The sequence below is a fragment of the Mobula hypostoma genome, chromosome 11 (assembly GCF_963921235.1).
Source record: "Mobula hypostoma chromosome 11, sMobHyp1.1, whole genome shotgun sequence".
Classification (NCBI taxonomy): domain Eukaryota; kingdom Metazoa; phylum Chordata; class Chondrichthyes; order Myliobatiformes; family Myliobatidae; genus Mobula; species Mobula hypostoma.
Genome location: NC_086107.1, coordinates 22546946 through 22560568, shown reverse-complemented (window position 1 = coordinate 22560568; position 13623 = coordinate 22546946). Strand labels below are relative to the sequence as shown.

General features: G+C 45.0%; 1 protein-coding gene across 1 annotated transcript in view; it reads right to left on the bottom strand.

The window, feature by feature from the left end:
- ano3 (anoctamin 3) overlaps nucleotides 1–13623 on the bottom strand; it is a 350806-nt gene that overhangs the window by 123446 nt on the left and 213737 nt on the right. The window lies entirely within an intron of this gene.

Below are 13623 nucleotides of genomic sequence, written 5' to 3'. Positions count from 1 at the left end.
CCTTGTGCAGTTTTATCTGCACAATGTCAGAGTCCGTGAAACACAGCTGCTCTCAAACTGTGTTCTTCATGGACAGTGGGGTTTTGCTCTTCAGAACTCACCGAGCGCTCAGCACCCAGCGCTTCGGTGTCTCCAGGAACAGTTCGGAAGATGTGCGACTTTGGGGTGCAGCCCTGTGGACAACCTGATTCCTTGCCGATATTGCCAACTGAAACATCGGGACGATCAAAACATCGAGAGAATGGGGGCAGTTGGAGGAAGCCTCTGTATTCAAGCAATTGCTCTCTCTTGATGGTGAGAGTGAGTCTATTGACTCTGGAGTCTCAGAAGCTCGAAATAAGTGAGGCTGCAAACTGTAACCGGAACCGCGAGCGGTTGGCCTCCCCTCTCGATGTGGCAGGAGCGATATCTCTCTCTCTCCCTCGTTAGTGAAAGAGAAGGCCTGATGAGATGATGAGGTGTTGGGATGGACAGTAGTTTTTGACTGTCTATAGATCAAGGTCTCTGGGGGATTGCTATTTCTTGGTGGGTGGTGGTGGTGGGGCGGGAACTGATGCTTTCTACTGCAGTGGTCCTCAACCACTGGGCCGTGAACTGGTACGGGGCTAAAAAGCATGTGCTACGGGGCCACGAGAAAATTATATTATTTGGTGGTATGAAGCAATATGAGTCAGCTGCACCTTTCCTCATTCCCTGTCATGTCCACTGTTGAACTTGAACGTACGCGAGGTCAATACCCACATGAGGTCATCAGTCGGTATGAGTAAAAAACAAATGTCGCTTGAGAGTTTCTTCGGAAGAGGTGGAAGAGGACATAAAAGGCCTAACGATGATGATAACGCAGAGACAGCTGAGGCAGAGACTGCAAAAAAAAAGAAAGCTTCCTTCAACAGAAAATACGACGAGTCGTACATAAAATATGGCTTTATTGCGATCGGTGACTCGCACGCTCCAAGCCCCATGTGTGATATGTGGAGACAAGCTGTCGAATGAGGCAATAAGGCCCTCAAAACTGCTTCGGCACCTTGAGTCCAAGCACCCTGCACTTAAAGACAAACCTGTTGAGTTTTTTGAGAGGAAAAAATGTGAGCAAATGGGACGGAAGCAAGTTCTGAGAGCCACCACCTCCACAAATGCTGCTGCTCTGAGAGCGTCGTACTTCGTGGCTATCTGTGTGACATCTTCAACCTGCTCAATGAACTCAGTTTGTCACTTCAGTGGAGAATGACAGCTGTCTTCAAGTTGGCAGATAAAGTGGCTGCTTTCAAAGCCAAACTGGAACTGTTGGGACGGCGAGTGGACAGGGGCATATTTGACATGTTCCCAACATTAGCTGGGATTTTGGGAGAGACTGAGGCTGCATTGTCTTTCTCAAAGCTGGTGCGCGATCACCTATCTTCGCTGTCGGCAGAATTCGAGCGTTACTTCCCAACCGTAAATGACCCAAGACGTGCAAAGGAATGGGTCCATGACCCATTTGTGAATGTCCCCGGTGAATCATCCATGTCAGCGCGAGAAGAAGATCAACTCCTCGAGCTTGCAAATGATGGTGGGCTGAAAAGTATGTTTGACATAACGTCTCTGCCGGTATTTTGGATTAAAGTCAAGGCTGAGTGTCCTGACATAGCCACAAAAGCACTGAAAACGTTGCTTCCATTTCCAACATCATATCTCTGTGAAGCAGGATTTTCTGCAATGAATGCAATGAAACTAAATTGCGGAATAGATTGGACATAAGGAACCCTCTTCGAGTGTCGCTGTCTCCCAACACCCCTCGATAGGACCATCTTGTTGCATAGAAACAAGTCCAGGGCTCCCACTGATTCAGCGATATTGGTGTGTTGCAATGATTTTATATGTTCATACGGGGAAAATATGCGCTGTATGTTTAATATCCAAACGTTACTTAAAATGTTATGATGCTATCGACTTATAAGTGACTTATAATTGACTTATCACTATATTCATGGGAGGAAAATAAGCACTGTGTGTTTAATATTAAATTCCTTAGATAAACCATTTTAGAAACAAAATTGAGTGCATTATTAACCACTTATAAGTGACTTGTAGTTTCACCTATATTCCGGTTGTGATTAACACCCCCTCCCATCCCTGCCGGCCAGTCCGCAAGAATATTGTCAATATTAAACCGGTCCACGGTGCAAAGAAGGTTGGGGACCCCTGTTCTACTGGAACAAGTGGAGCGAGGGGGAGGGGGGAGGGTTGTTACTTTGCAGCTGCTTGTGCATGGTGGGGGGGGGAATGCGGCTTTGGGGTTCTAATGTAATTCATTCTTTTTTTTTCTTCATTTCATGGATGTCTGCAAAGAGCAAGGATTTCAGGTTATACACTGTACACACTCTCTGACATTAAACTGAACCATAGAAGGGGACGTTAGAACAGGTAGCTAATCTCCGCTCAGTCACTGAACAGCATCCGAAGAAGGTGGAAGTGAGAATTAGAGTTAGAAGTATTTGCTGAGGAGTCCCAGGACTTGTTATCATGTTAAAGACACAGCTGCCAGCAGTAGGCAAAGGAAGTCTGGGATGCACAAGAGGAAAGAGGAAAGGCTGTGTATTTAAGAGATGATACAAAGATGAGAAGTAAAGTTGTGGAGATACTTAACAATGAAAGTATAAACCCCTAAACAAGTTACTGCAAGGTGGCCAACAATGGAACTGGAAATGATCTGCATTAAATGCTTCTGCAAAGCTGTCTCCATTTCTCTGTCTTTCTGTCGGGATATATTCTGTCAAATGTCATGTAACTTGGGTCGACCAGGCCACTTTCTCCAAATGGGTCTCAATATGATGCGTGAGGCTCATTTTTTGTTAACTAAAACACCTCTATATCCACTAGCTTTCAAATCTCTCCGGTGACTTTGTTCATGTTCAACAATGTTCATTAATTATTTAAAAACTGGGACTTAAGATAACAAACATTCTTACTGTGGCTTTCTTCCAAGTGGATCAGATCACCTCTATGAGTTTCTACATACACTGTTGCAGCCCAAACAGCAATCAGCCAAATGACACAATGCTCGACATAGAACAATTATTAATGCTTAATAATAGTCATAGTCATACTTTATTGATCCCGGGGGAAATTGGTTTTTGTTACAGTTTCACCATAAATAATTAAATAGTAATAAAACCATAAATAGTTAAATAGTAATATGTAAATTATGCCAGGAAATAATTCCAGGACCAGCCTATTGGCTCAGGGTGTCTGACCCTCCAAGGGAGAAGTTGTAAAGTTTGATGGCTACAGGCAGGAATGACTTCCTATGACGCTCTGTGCTGCATCTCGGTGGAATGAGTCTCTGGCTGAATGTACTCCTGTGCCCAACCAGTACATTACGTAGTGGATGGGAGACATTGACCAAGATGGCATGCAACTTGGACAGCATCCTCTTTTCAGACACCACCGTCAGAGAGTCCAGTTCCATCCCCACAGCATCACTGGCCTTACGAATGAGTTTGTTGATTCTGTTGGTGTCTGCTACCCTCAGCCTGCTGCCCCTGCACACAACAGCAAACATGATCGCACTGGCCATCACAGACTCGTAGAACATCTTCAGCATCGTCCGGCAGATGTTAAAGGACCTCAATCTCCTCAGGAAATAGAGACGGCTCTGACCCTTCTTGTAGACAGCCTCAGTGTTCCTTGAGCAGTCCAGTTTATTGTCAATTCGTACCCCCAGGTATTTGTAAACCATGTCCACACTGACCCCCTGGATGGAAACAGGGGTCACTGGTACCTTAGCTCTCCTCAGGTCTACCACCAGCTCCTTAGTCTTTTTCACATTAAGCTGCAGATAATTCTGCTCACACCTTAAACTGATGTTAATACAACATAATAAAATCTGAAAGAACTGGAAAAGCTGAAAAGATCAGAGGCATCTGTGAATCTGAAGTAGTGTCTTTCCATCAGAATGAGGAAAAGCTGGAAAACAATTCCAGTTTTCAGAGAGAGGTGGCAGGAGAGAACAAAGAGTGCTTGTGATATAGTAAAGACCGGGAGAAACAGAGTGACACAGGTGAGTAGGTGTCATAGTCATAGAGCAGTGCAGTACAGGAGCAGGACTTTAGGCTTACCTAGGCCGTGCCAAGCTATTCGTCAGTCAAATCAGAGAAGCTGGTAAAAATTTGTTCATTAACATTGATATGCCTATTGGATGTGTTAAAAGACGAAGATAAATGAAAGCTGAGGAGAGAGAAACAAAGATTGAATACATAGCAGTTGCAGGAAACCTGCAGTTAAAGAGATTGCTGTCAATACCCTGGAAAGTCAGCAAACACTCATGAGAGAATAATTGCTATCATTACAGTTGATAAACTTATATCAGAACTGGCCAGATAATAAGAAAGGATGCCTTTTCAAAACTGTTGAAATAAACACAGTGATGTTCAGATCTTTGAAGAAAAGAGGAGAGAAATTAGCTGCTTTATGCAGTAAACCTCCTGGTTAAGGTGGTACTTCAAAAGCAAGATGTCGCTTACACTGCTTCACAAAGAAGAGAGAATAGAGCTAGCTGACATTTCTTAACAGAACTGGATTACACACCGCAGTATTACTGGGATCATTGTTCTGTAACATCATTGAACTGACTTGCCCACCATTGTCAAGGTGAACCCAGCTAAAAGCTGCCATGTTTACTGAGATTAAAGCACCGGATGTTAAGCTTTAATGCCCAGAACCACTTTTGTGTTGTTATCTTTTAAGGCAAGCGACAAGGATGGAGCTCTCAACAAAACATCCTTTACTGATGACGGCATTCAACTAACATCAGTGGCCAGTGTGGCATAGGATCAGTGTCCATTTTCTTCGGTACCGCCTGTACCTAATAAAGTGGTCACTGAGTGTATGCTCATGGTCTTCTGCTTGTGTAGCCCATCCGCTTCAAGGTTCGATGTGCTGGGTGTTCAGTGACGCTCTTCCGCACACCACTGTTGTAATGCACAGCTATTTGAGTTGCTGTCACCTTTCTGTCACCTTGAACCAGTCTGGCCACTCTCCTCTGACTCTCTCATTAACAAGGTATTTTCACCCACAGAACACTAATTGGATGTTTTTTTTGTTTCTCGCACCGCAAACTCTAGAAACTGTTCTGCACCATTCTCTGTAAACTCTAGAGACTGTTCTGCACCATTCTCTGTAAACTCTAGAGACTGTTCTGCACGGAAATCCCAGGAGATCAGCAATTTCTGGGATACTCAAACCACCCCATCTGGCACCAACAATCATTCCACTGTCAAAGTCACTTAGACCACATCTCTTCCCCATTCTGAGTAACAACTGATCCCCTTGACCATGTCTGCATGCTTTTATACACTGAGTTGCTGCTACACGATTGGCTGATTAGACACTTGCATTAATGAGCTGGTATAGAGGTGTATCTACTAAAATGGACACTGAATGTATACCCCATAGAACATGTTCTTAAAAGTACAGTCATACTGATAAAATACTAAATAAACAGAGAGAAACAAAGCAAAGAATAAAGGAGGGAAAACCCCATAGATGAAGAACAATATAGCTTCCATAAAGAACATACTTTGAATCTGGGCCATCGTTTGCCAACTCCAGCTGAATATTGGGAGGATACCCAAATTATGTGAAAACTGAGCACAAGTTGATTAAACAGCACTGGGGCATTCTGTCGTATTCACATTAAACAATAGGCTCATTCTGATTCCTCTCTGACGCAAGACTACAGTGAGCAATTCAAACTGCTCCCTTTAATCTGATCCATTTTTTTCCCTAACAGAATCGAAAATATTTTGTTGAAAAGTTAAATAACTTGAAAATGTTCCAGGAACAGTTTTTGACTGCGATTTGATCCTGACATCTTTTGAAGAATGAGAGAAACTTTGTGGGAAAGTCAAAGTCAAAGGTCAAAGTAAAAAAATCAAGTCAGAGTAAATTTATTACCAAACAACGCATATGTCACCAAACACAACAGTGAGATTTATTTTCTTGCAGGTTTGTATATAAAGAAACAGTATTTATGAAAATCTGAACATAAGTTACTACAATAACAATCAGGGTCCTGCATTTGAATTTAACACTCAGCTCAGCAGCTGGGGAATTAAATTCAAGTAATTTTATTAATCTTGATCTTTGAAAGTAAAGCTAGCTTTAGTAATTGTAACTATGGATCACAGTGAAAACTTTTCTGGTTCAATGATATCTTTCAGGTTAAACCTGGTCTGAAACGATAAACTCATCACTCTGGTTGATACTAAATTGCCTCCTGTTCAGTGGATGGATGATAAATGCTGGCACTGTTAGTGACTCCCCATCCTGGAAATGATTAAGTATTAAAATAAAGGCCCTGCGACACATTGCATATGCACTTCACACTTCACTCACATAACACTACGTGGCTGAAAGTTGAGTCTGAATGTGGGCAACAGGCACTGAGGTGCGATCTACTGCTTGCAGCTTAGCCTTTCTTCATTGCATTGGCCCAACTCATCCACGCTGTCATTTTCGCATACTGTCAACTCATCTCCATGTACCAGGTGGAGCCCCGCCCCCACCTCAGTTACTCAGACCACATCTCTGTTATGCTAATCCCAGCATACAGACCGCTCGTCAGGCGCTCCAGACCAGTTCAGAAGCAGGTGAAAACCTGGCCAGCAGGAGCCATCTCTGCTCTTCAAGACTGCTTTGAGCACACTGACTGGCTCATGTTCAGGGAGGCTGCAACCGATGGCGACTCTCCCAACTTAGAGGAGTACACGGCATCAGTGACTAGCTACATCAGCAAGTGCGTTGATGATGTCACTGTGACCAAGACTATCACCACACGCGCTAACCAGAAGCCATGGGTGACCGCGGAGGTGCGTGCGCTACTGAGGATCCCTGACTCCGCCTTCAGAGCAGGCGACAAGGCAGCCCTAACAATAGCGAGGGCCAAACTGTCCCAGGCCATCAGAGAGGCAAAGCGTGCACACGCCCAGCAAATCCACAGCCACTTCCAGGATAGCGGTGACACGCGGCGCATGTGGAAGGGCATTCAGGACATCACCAATTACAAGACAACACCACCTGCCTGTGCTGGTGATGCCTCCCTCCCAGATGCGTTGAATAACTTCTACGCTTGTTTTGAGGCGGAAAATGATGTGGCGGTGAGGAAGACCACCCCTCCTCCAAATGATCAGGCGCTGTGTCCTACCGTGGCCGATGTGAGGAGAACCCTGTGCAGGGTCAACCCACAGAAGGCTGCTGGACCAGACAATATTCCTGGCAGAGTGCTTAGAGGATGTGCAGACCAGCTAGCTGAGATTCTCACTGACATCTTCAACATCTCCCTGAGCAGCGCCATCGTTCCTATGTGCTTCAAGGCTGCCACCATCGTCCCCGTGTCGAAGAAGTCTTCAGTATCCTGCCTCAACAATTACCGTCCCGTTGCACTCACATCCATCATCATGAAGTGTTTCGAGAGGCTCATCATGAGGCACATCAAGACCCTGCTGCCCCCCTCACAGGACCCCTGCAGTTCACGTACCGTCCCAACCATTCAACAGACGATGCCATTGCCATCACCCTCCACCTGACCCTAACCCACAAAAAAGACATGTACGTTCGAATGCTGTTCATAGACTTCAGTTCAGCATTCAACACAATCATTCCTCAGAATCTGATTGGAAAGCTGAGCCTACTGGGCCTGAACACCTCCCTCTGCAACTGGATCCTAGACTTCCTGACTGGGAGACAGTCTGGATTGGAAGCAGCATCTCCAACACCACCACACTGAGCACGGGGGCCCCCCAGGGCTGTGTGCTCAGTCCACTGCTGTTCACTCTGCTGACCCACGGCTGTGCTGCAACACACAGCTCGAACCACATCATCAAGTTCGCCGATGACACGACCGTGGTGGGTCTCATCAGCAAGAACGATGAGTCAGCATACAGAGAGGAGGTGCAGCGGCTAACAGACTGGTGCAGAGCCAACAAGCTGTCTCTGAATGTGAACAAGAGAGATGGTTGTTGACTTCAGGAGGACACAGAGCGACCACTCTTGGCTGAACATCGACGACTCCTCCGTAGAGATCGTTAAGAGCACCAAATTTCTTGGTGTTCACCTGGCGGAGAATCTCACCTGGTCCCTCAACACCAGCTCCATAACAAAGAAAGCCCAGCAGCGTCTCGACTTTCTATGAAGGCTGAGAAAAGTCCATCTCCCACCCCCCATCCTCACCACATTCTACCGAGGTTGTATTGACAGCATCCTGAGCAGCTGCATCAGTGCCTGTTTCAGAAATTGCTCTATCTCGGATCACAAGACCCTGCAGCAGATAGTGAGGTCAGCTGAGAAGATTATCAGGGTCTCTCTTCCCGCCATTACAGACATTTACACCACACGCTGCATCCGTAAAGCAAACAGCATTATGAAGGACCCCATGCACCCCTCATACAAACTGAGATCCTTCGTCAGGACTAACTGAAGGAAGAGCTAGTAAGAGCTAGTCCTCTACTGTAAAGGTGAAGCCTATCCACGGCCTCCTCTACAGTAAAGATGAAGCCACACTCAGGTTGGAGGAACAACACCTTATATTCCGTCTGGGTAGCCTCCAACCTGATGGCATGAACAATGACTTCTCTAACTTCCGCTAATGCCCCACCTCCCCCTCGTACCCCATCTGTTATTTATTTATATACACACATTCTTTCTCTCTCTCTCCTTTTTCTCCCTCTGTCCCTCTCACTATACCCCTTGCCGATCCTCTGGGTTTTTTTCCCCGCCTCCCCCTTTTCCTTCTCCCTGGGCCTCCTGTTCCATGATCCTCTCATATCCCTTTTGCCAATCACCTGTCCAGCTCTTGGCTCCGTCCCTCCCCCTCCTGTCTTCTCCTATCATTTTGGATCTCCGCCTCCCCCTCCCACTTTCAAATCTCTTACTAGCTCTTCCTTCAGTTAGTCCTGGCGAAGGGTTTCGGCCCGAAACGTCGACTGTACCTCTTCCTAGAGATGCTGCCTGGTCTGCTGCGTTCACCAGCAACTTTGATGTGTGTTGCTTGAATTTCCAGCATCTGCAGAATTCCTCGTGTTTACATATTTTATCTAGAATCATTCTTCAAGCATTTCCAGATCAAAATACAGGAAAAAGGGACAGGGGTAGGACAAAGGGCCACATGACCCTCTCCTGCCATCCAGTACAATCATGGCTGATATGCCCAGGCCTCCTCTCTTCTCTGAACTTTCTATTTCCTCTCTAAATATCCAGGGATCTGCTCTCCACAGGCTTCTACTTGTGCTATTGTGCTATGGATTCTGCTTATGGATCCCTTGAATGTACACTCTCCCTTAAATGAAGTTATCCAGCTTTAACCTGTGCAGAATTTGCTTCATTTTGTACGAGCCTTTCAAGGTATCATTGAGGTGTGCAGCCAAGTAACACTTGCATCAGGTGCAACAAATAGTAGTTCTTCCCAATTTCATGGCCATTTCTGGAGGTGAAGGGGTTTATTTATTTATTTGTTTAGAGATGCAGCACAGAACAGGCTCTTCCAGTCAAATGAGCAGCACTACCCAGCAACCCACCTATTTAGCACTGGCCTAACCACAGCACAATTTGCAATGTTCAACTAACTTACTAACGGGTACATCTTTGGAACACTCAGAAGAAATCCACCCCCTTACAGAACTCCAGGACACCCCAAACTTTAACAGCATTGTGCTAATCACTATGCTGGCATAACACCCTGTAGTTGCAATATAATTTATAACCCCGAGCATATTTATCAGATGTTCAAAGTAAATTTATTATCAAAGTATGTATATGCTACCATATATTACATTGAGATGTATTTTCTTGCAGGCATTTACAGGAAAAATAAGGAATATAATCGAATTTTACAAAAAACTATACATAAACCAAGTCTGACAGACAACCAGTGTGCAAAAGACAGACTATGCAAATAAAAATAATAGAGAGCATGAGCTGTAAGTAGTCCTTTAAAGTTAGTCTGTACGTCATACTATCAGTTCAGAGTTGCAGTGATTAGTAGAGCTACTAGGACTTGATGTTTCAATCCCAATGGTAAGTCGGCACTCTCGATGTTGGCAGTGGGTTTGGAGTGGTGACAAGGAGGGAGGGTAGGTATGTCATCGGGGTCATCAGGTGAGTACCTTCCCTCTTTGACATTTCGTTGATAAGCCCACGACGTCTCCAGAGGGCTCAACGGTGCTACCTGGCGTCCCAGATACACCCCTCTCAGTTCCATACCCTCCTGTCTTCATCTTGCAGCCCAGTTGTTGTCTTTCCTTTTAATCCAAATCCAATTGCTGCTTTCTTCTGCTGCATCTGACAAGGACTTGATTGCTTGTTGGAGGGAGTAACCCCTCACCCCCATCTTCCTCAATAGACTGGTCGTAGATGTAGCAACAAATCCCCTGCATCCCTCTTCTAAAGGGAAAATCTTGGTCTTCCAGCCATTCTGGGCAGGTTCAGTTGCCAGTTCAGAGTACTTGGTCTTGTTCCTCTCATAAGCTTCTTTGACACCATCTTCCCATGGGACTGCCAATTCCACAACATATGCCAGCTTGGCTGTTATGGACCACAGGAGCCGCAATATCTGGGGGAAACACAAGCTTTTTTCCAAGCCCACGTCCATTTTCCAATCCCCAGCAGCCTGCAGAATGCTTACCTCATTTGATGTTAAATGGTGCTCTGGAGGTTGGCCTGCTGGTGCAAATCGTGTAATGTGGACATTTCCTGCTGATGTTTGTGGTAGAGCATTTGTGGTGATTCACCTCTGTTCCATGATTGATGCCAGATGTCTGAGAACTTGGTTATGCCGCCCCTGGGTGAGGCTCGTGGTGCATCCTGTTAAAATGTGCCTTAGTGATCCAAGTGTTTGACAAAGGGAGCAAGCGGGGTCTTCTCCCCACTGCTGGTTTAGGTTCTGGGGTGTGGGTAGGAGGTCATAAGTGGCTCTGATGACAAAACTTATTTAAGTTATCAGTTTGAACTTGGTTCCTGAATCTGGTGATGTGGGACCTAAGGGATCTGTACTTCCTGCCCAATGGTAGTCGTGAGAAGGAAACGTAGCCTGGATGGTGGGCATCCTAGATGACCATAAATTATTGACCCAGCTACTTCACATGCCTGACCTCTGTCAGTAACTGCACGCTTAAGAGACTTCAACCTTCACCGTTGATTGAAGAGAACAATATAGTACTGGCCACCAACCCAAAGAAAGGTTTCTACTTTTAATGTTTGCCTGTTGAGCACAGGTAAAATCACCAGCTAAGTAGAGAAACTAAAAGGAAGTTAAGCCTCCGGTTTCTCAATTCCACAACACATTGTTACGTCCAATATAACAACATAATTGTATAAGGGCTAAGAGAGCTGTAAAAGCAAGCCTGAAGGCTTTGTGTGTCAATGCAAGGAGCATTCGTAACAAGGTGGATGAATTAAAAGTGCAGATTGTTATTAATGAATATGATATAGTTGGGATCACAGAGACATGGCTCCAGGGTGACCAAGGATGGGAGCTCAACATTCAGGGATATTCAATATTCAGGAGGGATAGACATGAAAGAAAAGGAGGTGGGGTGGCGTTGCTGGTTAGAGGGGAGATTAACGCAATAGAAAGGAAGGACATAAGCCGGGAGGATGTGGAATCGGTATGGGTAGAGCTGCATAACACTAAGGGGCAGAAAACGCTGGTGGGAGTTGTATACAGGCCACCTAACAGTAGTAGTGAGGTTGGGGATAGTATTAAACAGGAAATTAGAAATGTGTGCAATAAAGGAACAGCAGTTATAATGGGTGACATCAATCTACACGTAGATTGGGTGAACCAAATTGGTAAGGGTGCTGAGGAAGAGGATTTCTTGGAATGTATGCGGGATGGTTTTCTGAACCAACATGTCGAGGAACCAACTAGAGAGCAGGCTATTCTAGACTGGGTATTGAGCAATGAGGAAGGGTTAATTAGCAATCTTGTCGTGAGAGGCTCCTTGGGTAAGAGTGACCATAATATGGTGGAATTCTTCATTAAGATGGAGAGTGACATAGTTAATTCTGAAACAAAGGTTCTGAACTTAAAGAAGGGTAACTGTGAAGGTATGAAACGTGAATTAGCTAAGATAGATTGGCAAACGACACTTAAAGGGTTGAAGGTGGATATGCAATGGCAAGCATTTAAAGATCGCATGGATGAACTACAACAATTGTTCATCCCAGTTTGGCAAAAGAATAAATCAAGGAAGGTAGTGCACCCGTGGCTGACAAGGGAAATTAGGGATAGTATCAATTCCAAAGAAGAAGCATACAAATTAGCCAGAAAAAGTGGCTCACCTGAGGACTGGGAGAAATTCAGAGTTCAGCAGAGGAGGACAAAGGGCTTAATTAGGAAGGGGAAAAGAGACCATGACAGAAAACTGGCAGGGAACATAAAAACTGACTGTAAAAGCTTTTATAGATATGTGAAAAGAAAAAGATTGGTTAAGACAAACGTAGGTCCCCTACAGACAGAAACAGGTGAATTGATTATGGGGAGCAAGGACATGGCAGACCAATTGAATAATTACTTTGGTTCTGTCTTCACTAAGGAGGACATAAATAATCTTCTGGAAATAGTAGGGGACAGAGGGTCCAGTGAGATGGAGGAACTGAGGGAAATACATGTTAGTAGGGAAGTGGTGTTAGGTAAATTGAAGGGATTAAAGGCAGATAAATCCCCAGGGCCAGATGGTCTGCATCCCAGAGTGCTCAAGGAAGTAGCCCAAGAAATAGTGGATGCATTAGTGATAATTTTTCAAAACTCTTTAGATTCTGGACTAGTTCCTGAGGATTGGAGGGTGGCTAATGTAACCCCACTTTTTAAAAAAGGAGGGAGAGAGAAACCAGGGAATTATAGACCGGTTAGCCTAACATCGGTGGTGGGGAAATTGCTAGAGTCAGTTATCAAAGATGTGATAACAGCACATTTGGAAAGCGGTGAAATCATCGGACAAAGTCAGCATGGATTTGTGAAAGGAAAATCATGTTTGACGAATCTCATAGAATTTTTTGAGGATGTAACTAGTAGAGTGGATAGGGGAGAACCAGTGGATGTGGATTTTCAAAAGGCTTTTGACAAGGTCCCACACAGGAGATTAGTGTGCAAACTTAAAGCACACGGTATTGGGGGTAAGGTATTGATGTGGATAGAGAATTGGTTGGCAGACAGGAAGCAAAGAGTGGGAATAAACGGGACCTTTTCAGAGTGGCAGGCAGTGACTAGTGGGGTACCGCAAGGCTCAGTGCTGGGACCCCAGTTGTTTACAATATATATTAATGACTTGGATGAGGGAATTAAATGCAGCATCTCCAAGTTTGTGGATGACATGAAGCTGGGCGGCAGTATTAGCTGTGAGGAGGATGCTAAGAGGATGCAGGGTGACTTGGATAGGTTAGGTGAGTGGGCAAATTCATGGCAGATGCAATTTAATGTGGATAAATGTGAAGTTATCCACTTTGGTGGCAAAAACAGGAAAACAGATTATTATCTGAATGATGGCCGATTAGGAAAAGGGGAGGTGCAACGAGACCTGGGTGTCATTGTACACCAGTCATTGAAAGTGGGCATGCAGGTACAGCAGGCAGTGAAAAAGGCGAATGGTA